General features: G+C 40.4%; 1 protein-coding gene across 1 annotated transcript in view; it reads left to right on the forward strand.

Annotated features, from left to right (window-relative positions):
• The first annotated feature begins 332 nt into the window (after window positions 1-332).
• The window catches only part of CDK14 (cyclin dependent kinase 14), a 624,401-nt gene continuing 614,835 nt past the window's right edge, over window positions 333-9,898 (forward strand). The window contains exon 1 of the mRNA XM_014522234.2: window positions 333-359. The gene's annotated coding sequence lies outside the window, so the exon portion shown is untranslated. The remainder of the gene's footprint in view (window positions 360-9,898) is intronic.

Below are 9,898 nucleotides of genomic sequence, written 5' to 3' on the forward strand. Positions count from 1 at the left end.
CTTATATTTCAGTCAGGCTCTCCTTGAAGAGTTTTCATGCTCAATAGGAATTAAAGTAAAAATCTGCGGATTCTTATTTTCCTTCACCATGAGAGGATAGCTAGATTTGCATATTTATGAAAAATATTTCTTGGAAACCTACTGTGCAATTCTGCATTCCATTTATAGTTTCATATTTTGATTATAAAATTGTTATTCAGTCTAGTCTCTTCTTTCCTATTACTACGGGAAAATGTTGCTCTATTTTTCTCTTTCTTGAAGTTGGCTACTTTATGCTTATTGAAATGCATGACAGATAACTATTTCTCTCTCCCTTTTATTTTAAAGCCTTGAAGAAAGACGATAGCAGCTTCGATGAGGTACGTTAAATATCTTTTTAACTTACCTAGTGCAGATATGTTTAATGGATTAATTTTTCTCACTAATGCTAGAAGTAACTTTTGGTCAATAACACTGCCATTTGTGTATGTATGTACAAGTTGATAATTTAAGGTTTGGTTTGTTTGTATTTTACTTCCTGAATTGTTTCCACATTGAGTTTTTTATGAAAAGCATTGAGCTGAATGCTTGTTTCTAAATATAATAAAATTCATGTTTTTATGTATATTACCTTTCATATACAATATTGCAAAATATTATGTAGACTGAATGAGTTACATTACTGTGAACTGCTCATAGGTAGAAGCCTACCAAGATTGGGGTGGCTGCCACCTAATTTCGTGGTTTGAGTGCAGCACTTGGCACTGTTTTCACAACAGGCACCCCCCTCCCCCCCATGCCTCTGGCTGAGGGGCCCTGGAAGTCCTGCCCCTCCATGGAGATTGACAGATGGCCCCAAACTGGGGCTTGTTAATGCATCAATTAATGGCTTCCCCAGGCTTAATCCCCTGATCAAGCCCATGGAAGTCACTAATCGACATGTTATTAAGCAGTCTAGGATGGAGTTAATGGTTTTTGTGGGCTTGATCAAGCCCATGGAAGCTGTTAATTGTAGAAGTGCACCAATATTGCCATCAGCACCAGTAAAAGGAAAATTAACATTATCGGCAACCGGCTTTTTTGGCCTGTGTAGCTGATAATGTCACTGGGTGGGGTGGGGTGGGTGGCCGTGGTGCTGGGAGGGGTGGGCTATAGTCACCCCAAAATTCCCCATAGCCACCTGTCTCAGGGCTTCCACTGCTTGCCCTGCTCCTGTCTGCTCTGAGAGGTGCCCCAGCCTCCCCCCCCCCCCCGGTAGAGGCTAGTGTAGCCCCTGGCTTTGAGCCCACAGTGGGCAGCCCACACTTGCCCCGTGCACAAATCGGGGTTGGGGGGGCATATGCCTCCCATGAGGGTGTGCGCTGGTTAATAATTGGCCATCAGTATCAACCAAGAAAATTTTTATAGGTACATTCCTAATTAATTGCTTCCTAGGCGGCTTAATAATATGTCAATTAATGGCTTCCATGGGTTTGATCAGGGGATTAAGCCCGTGGAAGCCATTAATTGATGCATTAGCAAGCAGTCTAGGTTGTGGTTAATGGCTTTTGTGGGCTTGACCACACACCAGGAGCCAGGAGGCAGCTCCTTGCACAGTGCTGCCAAAATACATGGGTATCCTGATGGGTGGGCAGGCAGGCAGTGCCAGGCTAGGCATTTGCAATGTGATGCAATGCAAAAAAAAAGGTGGGGGGTTGGGTTTCTTTGTAAGCGCCCGGTCTGGCCCCTGATTGGCTCCTGGACTGAGCCTAAATCATGGGCTCAGCCTCCGATTTGCTTCCCCTCTCTCACCTCTCCTTCCCACTATGCTTCGGGATGCCAGGGCTTCCTGCTGTTTTTTGTTTTACAGTTACCTTTATTTTTTTCTTTTCCTGCACTCACTTGGCAATTTTTGCATATTTTCATGAATTGCTTGCTTTTTTACGGGAACCAGGCTATTTCATGGGGACTGACTGAATTTGCCATCAGCACCAATAAAAGGATTTCCACAAAAATCGCAAAAACATGATTTCGATAGGTTCCCTATTCATAGGTCTTACAATAAACAGTAGAGAAATATTGTAACGTAATAGAATGTGTAGATATCTTTTGAAAGGGGATTTCAAATGGAGCTTTGTCTGTTGGGTTGTTGGTTTTGGTTGTATTTTCCTGAAACGAAACCTGAAGCAATGATTATTTCTGATTTTAGGAAAAAAATCAGAAATCAGTTTTCTGCCAGTTCAGTCACCTATATAGTAGAATAAGGCTGGGTAAGATGGTGCACTATAAAACAGTTAATTTGCAAGGCAGCCACTGATGCATGGCATTTGTGGGAGTTATGCAAGTGGTTTAGAGAGAGTTATTTTGGACTACAGGCTTAGACAGTGAAGGCTGTATCCTTCAGCATGAGAAGATGCTCCCAGGGATCTTGGTTTTCTCTGATTTAAAAATATCCCTAATTTTTGGTTAAAAAAGTAACTCCAAATCCATATTTTTCCATGATATAAATGAAATGCCACTAATACATAGATGGCTATATAGTGGTGTTTCATTTTAATCATGGAAAAATATGGATTTGAAGTTACTTTTTTTTTAACCAAAAAATGGGGGATATTTTTAAATCGGAGAAAACCAGGATCCCTGAATTACATAATCAATAATTAAGCCAATTATCAGGTGCTGCTTTGCTTTCCCTCTTAAACCTGTGGTGAAAGAGAATGGAAGTGTCTTATATTTCTGACAACCTGAATTGTCTCCTGCATTATGTGGAGGGAATGAGAACTTGGATAATAACCAAACATGCTTTATATTTTAACTATCATGCTGTCATACAGAAATGAATAAGGGGGCAAGTAGATACTTGGCAATGGCTGGGGCTATATTCATTTCCTCCTAAATCATAGGGTTGAAGGGACCTTGGATCATCTAGACAGTGCTCCCTGTAGAGACACAGGATTTGACAGACTGGACAAAACAGTTTTGGCCCTGCCTGTTCAAGATGTATATCTGTGGACTGGTACATTTTAAATGGAAGAACACACAGTATAGACAAGGTGAAATGAGAACTGTAAAAGAACAGAATGAGCTCTAACCCAGAAAATGCCCCTTGCACCCTGTTATGCCCCCGGGCATGGGGGCTCAGCAGCACAGGCTGCTTTGTCCCAGGTCATCGGGGCTTGGAGAAACTGGAAGTGCCAAGGTGGGCACTTCCAGTTTCACTTTACCTTACAAGCTGGCATACCAGTTAGTAGAGCATGCCGGCTTGTAAACTGCCAGATAACACAGCTTATATTGTAATTTACTCAAATAGAAGTTGACCCTGTTATAAGATGACTCCCCACTAATTAAATTCTATATATGGAAATGTTATAAATTTGTTATAATTTTCCAAGTATAGAATCTAATTATTGGAGGTTTGCCTTGTCTACATCAAGGAAACTAAATCTGGGGAGTCAGGTAGCCCCTTTGCTCTCTGCTTTCCCCAACTTTTTCTCTCTGCAGCCCTTTTCCCTTCTCCTTACTGTGAGACCCTGCTGTCCTTGCATACATGGAAGTGAGAAGCAAATTTGAAAACAAATAAACTTGAAACAATCTTTATTAGTCATATATCCAGTAATAATGACATCTGTTCCTATGACTGGTAATTCTGACAAGGAGAGAAATGATACAATTGAAATTCTCAAATGGTTGTCCCAAAAACATTTAAAAAAATGTTTTAATCGACATTACCATTTTCTTGCTAATGTGTATAGTACTGATGCAGCTGAAGCGGGGGTGGGCAATTATTTCGGGTGGAGGGTTGTTTACTGAGTTTTGGCAAGCCGTCGAGGGCCACATAACAGGCAGCCAGGAACAGACAAATATTAATTTTCTAAATTTTTTTAGGGGCCCTGTGGGCTGGATAGAATGACCTGGTGGGCTGCATGCGGACCGCGGGCCGTATTTTGCCCACCCCTGAGCTAAAGGGTTATAGTCATTATGGAAAGCCGTGGTAACAGGAGTCATCAATAGAGAGAGAAAGGTACCAAGTGCCCTCCTCTTTAGGTTCTGTAGGTCACCTATTGTGCTATGTGGCAGGCCAAGCAGCGAAACAGGAAATGTATCTTGTACTTTCAGAACTGTATGCTGCCAGTATAGAGCCATGCCAGTGGCCAGATCTTGTACCACAGCTAGACTTTATGTACAACTAGTGCTTGCTTGTCCTTAGTCCTTTAAGAGTTAGGAGTGAAAAATGAGATATGATGATCTCTCCAGTTGGAGTAGAGCAGGGAGTATTTGGTGGTCCGTAGATACTGCAGATGGAATAGATGAAACAAGGCAGGTGGTACAGCCCTGGGGATGCCTGCTCTGCTGCCCTGTCTGCTGTGTTGTTAATCCCCTGAGCTCTTGTAGGCCAGGTTTGGCCCATGGGCCGTTGGTTGCCAACCCCTGTGTTATATGATGATTATTCTGTGCAGGTGAAATTAAGATTGAAAAATCATAAGCATCAAAGCCTATATGGATCAGCTATGTGAGATCTAACTTTTTGAGTGGATATAATATATAAATCATTGTTGACACAAACATATTTTCCAGTTATTCTGGATATTTTTTATTACTGGTTCTGGGTAGGTACTACATTTTTTTTTTTTCCCCCCTACCACATGCTCCCAGATAAGAACCACATTTTGTTTTGGTAAGCCAGAATGAAGAGAAAAATATTTTTTCCAGAGTCATAGCTGAATGCAAGCCACAGTCTATTCTTCAGCATCACTTACTCTCTGCTTGCAAGCCCTGCAGCTGAAGCTTTAACTCTCTCACAGCCACTGCTGAATTGGCAGCAGCTTTTGGCTGCCACATAGCAGTGGCTGTGCCAGGGTTAAGGCTGTAGCTGTGGGGCTTGCATTGAGAGGGATACTGAGGAGTAGACTCTGCTTTTCCTTCATATGCATGGGAAGGGAGCACAGGCCCTGGCTGCCATTCCAGCATCCCCATGACTTTATTCTGGTGCAGAAATCTCCTTCCTCATTTAAAATGTGCACCTCAGTTTTGGATAGCTAATTCTTGGGAGAAAGGTGCATGTAGTATGTCAGTAAATGCAGGCATGTTGATCAGTAAGCAAAACTGTAATAGAAGGCTGAAATAATACTGTGAAAGAATTCTGCGTGCCTTTTAACTTTCATTTACTTTGGACATGAGCTTTTGTTGCAACTGTGATTAAACTAAGCTCTTTTTTTCCCTTTTCCTTTTTAATGAGCCTTTTCTATATATTGTAAGCATAATCTTGCTTACCTTCCATGAATACCCTTAAACTTATGTGTAACTGTGTGTCCTAATTAATTCCATGAGTCTTCCTGCGCTCTCATTGGGGTGAATCATTTGAATAGGATTTGGACTTAAGTTGTACTGATTTGTTAATGTTCATAGTAATTTCAGATCCTGGAAGGTTCTGCATTGACATTATGGGGTTTCCCAAGAAATGTCCCGTAGCAATGAGATATTCTCTATCTCTCTCTCTAATTTTTTTAAAAAACTGCTACTGTCCTTTAAGAGCTATAAACCTGCTTTGCCAGTACCTTTTTGATATACAAATCTTCTACTAGTTAATAAACTGTATCAGCATTACTGTGGCTATGGATTTATAAGTCTGTTCTCCTAAGGAGTGATCTAACACCTGCTGAAGATACCTTCGGTTGGTTTCAGTGGTCTTCAGGTCAGGTCCGTATGGCTTAATATTTTTAAAAATCTAGAAAATTTAATATTTCATTTTATACTAGTTGGAATATTCTTTTATGTCATTATTACTGCCCCCAGATGTTTTTTTTTTCTCTTGTTCATACACTGCCTCCCTAAGAAAAAGCTACAAAATAGTTCAAGGTCCAGTTTGTTTCCTTTTTAGAGTTACTTAAAGCAAAGCCAGGGAATGGCTTACTTCTGATCCTGGGTTCTGATGTGGCTGATTTAATTTAAATCCTGCTGTTTTGTCTCCTCCATTCTCCTTAGTTGGAAATTTCATTGTGTGGGCTCAAATCTCTATCAATCTCAGAGTGAATAAACTTGTCCAAAGAAAACTGCTACATGCAAAGACCTGTTTGCAGCCAAGTTTTTAGGCCTGTGTATCTTTATGGCATTCATTCTACTGCCAGAGCTGTCTTACCCCTACGTTAACCTAAATTTAGATCAGATTTTTTAACCAGATCATTCTAATGAGCACAGTTTGACCTCCTGCATGGCATGTACTGTGAAATTTCTCTTATTAAATCTTGTAGTGGTAGGAACTAGTCTTCTTGCTCACATAACTGAACCTAACCAAGCCCACTAATGTCTCTCTTAGAAAGATGCCTTGATTTGAAGACTCAGGCAATCACATCCTTAGTTAATTGTTCCAGTAGCTGATTACTCTTGCTACACTTCTGTTTCTAGTTTGAAGATTTCTAATTTTAATCCCCAGCCATTGCATCTTATTCCTTTGTTATTGTGGGGTTCTATTGGCCTAGAAGACATCATTCCTTTATATAGATACTTGCAGACCTTGACCTAGTGACCCTTCAGTCTATTACTTAATAAACCAAAATGGCACAATTTGAGAATAAAAAAAATACATATTTTTTTCAAAGAATAAAAATCAGTCCAAAATATGAAATGGAAACGGTTTTTATAGTGTTGGAATGAGGTTGTAGTCATGATGGTCCAGGAAATACATGGGAAGCTAGAATATTTTTGGGGGGTGATAACTCTGCAGTTGGCTCAGTACATGTGTAGGCAATCTTTTGAGAGCAAAGTATTCTTCTTCATGTCTCTGTGCTTGAAAGCTTGCCTTACTTCTCTTTCAGCCATGCACTTGGTGCAGCCAAAGTTTTCATCCCTCCAAATATCCTTGTGTTCCGCAACTGTTTATATGTTTATAAATCAATGCATTTTCCATGTAACTTAATCAACTAAAGAATCTAAGGAAGGTCCAGCAGCCTGAATAATTTGCTAAAGGAAACTTGTTCAAGCCCAGAGCAAATTTGTAGTAAGATGGTTCTTGCTGAAATTCATTAAGCCAACCAAATGAAAGTGAATGTGACTGCACTTAAGTTACAAAGCATGTTACAAACTATTTTTGGGAAAATAAGTTTATCTGAATGGTTTAGGTTATTGATAGTGGATTATAGCAAATTGTGCCATTGGCTTGCAATTATATTTTACTATTCCTTTAGTTATACTTAAAAAATCGTGAAGGGCATCCTGATGAGTACTGTTGCTGACTGAACACATCTAAGGCGGGGAGGGGGAAGAGGTGAAGGTGGCGGGGGGGGGGGGAGGGGAGGAAGAATCTTTCCAAGTTTTTTGATCTTGGAATAATCTATCTGATGGAAAGAAAGACAGCAAGCTGCTATTTCTGTACTTCATATAAGGTAATATTGATTTTTATACGTGAACAATGTTTTTTTTGTTGATTTGAAGGAGGTCAGACTTCTGACCCTGTCCAGCAGCATGTCTTTAGGCACTCAGAAGTGAAAAGGGAGAATGTAGTGGCAAAACAAAGAACTGTAGTGAATGAGAGGAAGATGAATTTGAGTGTAGTATGTGGAGGAAAGAGCTGGCTACATTGATAGCTACACTGATGACTTGCTACATTGATAAACAAGGAATATTTTTTCCTTGTTTATCAATGTAGCAAAACTGTGTGTGATGCGGAAGAATTGCTTCCCTTGATTTGCAAGTGAGTACTCCTGTTAATACAACCCACTATTCCATTGGCTTTTTTTTTTTTTTTTTTTTTTTTTGCAACAAGAGCACACTGTTGGTTTCCTATTCAGTTTATGGTCTACTGTAACCCCCAGCTCCTTCTCTGCGTTACTACAGCTTAGCCAGCCTTTGCACTTGTTGAATATTATTTGACTGATTGTGGACCATTTACCCGGAATGACCTGGATAAACGGAAGCCTAGACTTACCTTCCAGGATGTTTGCAACTTCACTCAACTTATTGTCATCTTCGGACTTGCTAAATGTGCATTCAATCCCATTGCCCAAATCATTAATGAAGATGCTGAATCAAACCTACTTAGACAGGCCCCTAGGAACACCACTTAATACCTCCTCCCAACTAGACATTTAGCCATTGATGACCACTTATTGAGCATGATGATTCAACCGTTTATGACATCAGCGTGTCTTCCTCTGGTGGGTTTTGTTTTCTAGCAAGCACTTCAGCATTTGCCACAGGCTTAATGGGAAATGGGCTGTTTGTGTCTGTAAGTTTTCTTCCCCGTACGGTTATGTTCGTTCTCCTCTCATCCAGCTACTATTGCTGCACTAGTCCACCAGATCCTCCAAGTGAGGGGAGTCTGCAGGCAGTTGGTACTGCTGCAGGCCTAGTAGGTGTCACCTCCCAGGACTGTTCTGGCAAAGTAGGAAACTGATACTCTCTACTTTTTTTTTTTTTTTACTTTTGCCCTCATCTAGGATTATTGTGTTCAGCTGTGAGTACAAATATGTTTGCTTGTTGGTACAGCAATACCAGTAGAATGGAAATACTTTTACACCCTTAAAAGGTAATTTTCATTTGCTTAAACATTTTTCAGTCTACTTTTGGAGCTGAACTTTGGCATGTTCATTCCTTTTTACTTTTGAGCAAGAATGGTTCATGTATGTCTGTGGGAAGAAAGTGAAAGGAAAAAAATCTCCCCTTGGATTGGTGTAATTTTTAAAAAATAGGCTATAATGCCTCAGCAATTCAAGGCAGAAGCTTGAAATGGCTGTGCTGCACATGTGCCTTTTCCTAGTCTGTCAAAAACTAGCCAACTTTGAAAGTTGTGATGGCATGTTCTCACTCAGTGTTGTCATGTGAACACTAACTCATTTATTTATCAACATTTTGCATGGAAGCTGCTTGCCCCTTTTTCCAGTAACAAATGTATTGCACATGGAAAGAAGGACTCTAAGATGTAAGTCTTGCAGGATAAGAATCTGAGTGGAGCAATCATAAAACCAATCAACAAGTAGTTGAAAGGCAAACAACTAGAGGCACCTGGATTATGACAATCCAATTATCAAATTCACCCAAGGAACCTCGTCTGCCTATGTCCTTAGACCAACACAGCTACAACCTAAACCCCTGCAATTACATGGGAGCTTTTGAAGTTTTGAAATATGGTTTCATTCCATGTTAGGACAAACCCAAAGCCTTTCAAATGTATTTGCCAAGCCAGAATAATCAAAATGCCCCTTTTCATTTGTAAACCTGAGCTTTTTGAAACGTGGGTTCGAAGATAATATGGCTGAAGCCCTGGCCTGGTTTTTATTCCAGATCATCACATTTGATCAAGTAGAAGCCTGAGTCTGTCTGCTACATCCGAGGCCAGTTCTTTAAACATGGCCTAAGAAAAGTGATGCACTTTTTAAAAAATCTTTTCCAGATGTGGTCTTAAAGTGTAAAAGTAAAGAAACTTCATTTTGTGACAGGATGGTAGATACTGGCAGGCAAATCATAACAATGGCGTTATTACATATTCTAAATGGCATGTTCTGTAACATTGTGTCAGATCACTTTTCAATAAGTATAGACTATTTTCTTAGTATGAGACAAAATCGTAGAATGAAAATCGTTAATAGTCAATAGTAACTGTGAGGTTAGTTCTTTTTTCTTATTTGTGAATAAAGAATGACAAGGATTTGTGTTATTGTCTGATTATATGGCTTCAGCTATTTTTTTCCTCTGGAAACAAGGAGAGATAGTTAGCTCTGTTAGTTTGAAGTCGAGCAGAAAGCAAGGCATGGTAGCACCTTAGACAGAGCTGTCCTTATGGGTGGGTGATGTGGGTGACCGCCCAGGGCACTGCAGTCAGGGGGGCAATACACAGGCATGTACACACGCATGTATGCACACGTGTGAGCAGCCTGCACTCACAGTAGTGCTATTGCCACCCCCCTTGCTGTGGCCCACCCAGTCCCTGCCCCAGTCAGGAAGAGCG

Source organism: Alligator sinensis, unplaced genomic scaffold (assembly GCF_000455745.1).
Source record: "Alligator sinensis unplaced genomic scaffold, ASM45574v1 scaffold479_1, whole genome shotgun sequence".
In the NCBI taxonomy this organism is placed as follows: Eukaryota; Metazoa; Chordata; order Crocodylia; family Alligatoridae; genus Alligator; species Alligator sinensis.